Source organism: Chroicocephalus ridibundus, chromosome 5 (genome assembly GCF_963924245.1).
Source record: "Chroicocephalus ridibundus chromosome 5, bChrRid1.1, whole genome shotgun sequence".
Lineage (NCBI taxonomy): Eukaryota > Metazoa > Chordata > Aves > Charadriiformes > Laridae > Chroicocephalus > Chroicocephalus ridibundus.
Genome location: NC_086288.1, coordinates 2,121,369 through 2,123,068, shown reverse-complemented (window position 1 = coordinate 2,123,068; position 1,700 = coordinate 2,121,369).

The following is a 1,700-nucleotide window of genomic DNA, read 5'->3' as shown; positions in this document are numbered from 1 at the left end:
TTTTCTCCCTACACTGTCCATTGAGTTGTCCTCAAAACCAATATACATCCTGCTATATCTCCCACATGGAAAGTGCCAGGAGGGAGAAGTGGGGATTATGTTTAGACTTTCTCGGAACTGCTTCAAATCAACTAGATATCTTTGTGCTGTAAATCTCCCAACAGCCAAACGCAAAAGCAGCAAACATCTCGCTGTACGTCCCACATCCAAAGTGCCAAGAGAGAGCTTGCTCTCCCTGTCTTTGAGTACTGTTTTCACTGTCCCGGTTACCTCTTTGCTAACATTCTCTTCAGAGCTGCAGTGAAACCAGGAACCGCGTGGAGAAGGCACCCACACTGAAAGTGCCTGGAGGGAACATTGGGGCTTCTTCTCAGTGTCTCTGACATAGGGTTTCACTGTCCCGGGAAAGTCTCTGCTAACACCGTGCAGAGCGCTGTGCCCAATATACAGAAACGTCTTGCGGTATCTCCTATGGCGAAAGTGCCAGGAGGGAATTGTGGAGCTTGTTCTCAGTGTCTCTGAGAATTGCTCTGATTATCCCTGTGACCTCTTTGCTAAGACTCTCCAGAGAGCCGTCCTCAAAACCAACACACATCTTGACATATCTCCCACATTGATCGCAGTGTCTCCAGAAACGGCATTCAAGGAGCCAGGACCTTTTCTCCCTACACTGTCCATTGAGTTGTCCTCAAAACCAATATACATCCTGCTATATCTCCCACATGGAAAGTGCCAGGAGGGAGAAGTGGGGATTATGTTTAGACTTTCTCGGAACTGCTTCAAATCAACTAGATATCTTTGTGCTGTAAATCTCCCAACAGCCAAACGCAAAAGCAGCAAACATCTCGCTGTACGTCCCACATCCAACGTGCCAAGAGAGAGCTTGCTCTCCCTGTCTTTGAGTACTGTTTTCACTGTCCCGGTTACCTCTTTGCTAACATTCTCTTCAGAGCTGCAGTGAAACCAGGAACCGCGTGGAGAAGGCACCCACACTGAAAGTGCCTGGAGGGAACATTGGGGCTTCTTCTCAGTGTCTCTGACATAGGGTTTCACTGTGCCGGGAAAGTCTCTGCTAACACCGTGCAGAGCGCTGTGCCCAATATACAGAAACGTCTTGCGGTATCTCCTACAGGGAAAGTGCCAGGAGGGAATTGTGGAGCTTGTTCTCAGTGTCTCTGAGAATTGCTCTGATTATCTGTGTGACCTCTTTGCTAAGACTCTCCAGAGAGCCGTCCTCAAAACAAACACACATCTTGACATATCTCCCACATTGATCGCAGTGTCTCCAGAAACGGCATTCAAGGAGCCAGGACCTTTTCTCCCTACACTGTCCATTGAGTTGTCCTCAAAACCAATATACATCCTGCTATATCTCCCACATGGAAAGTGCCAGGAGGGAGAAGTGGGGATTATGTTTAGACTTTCTCGGAACTGCTTCAAATCAACTAGATATCTTTGTGCTGTAAATCTCCCAACAGCCAAACGCAAAAGCAGCAAACATCTCGCTGTACGTCCCACATCCAAAGTGCCAAGAGAGAGCTTGCTCTCCCTGTCTTTGAGTACTGTTTTCACTGTCCCGGTTACCTCTTTGCTAACATTCTCTTCAGAGCTGCAGTGAAACCAGGAACCGCGTGGAGAAGGCACCCACACTGAAAGTGCCTGGAGGGAACATTGGGGCTTCTTCTCAGTGTCTCTGACAT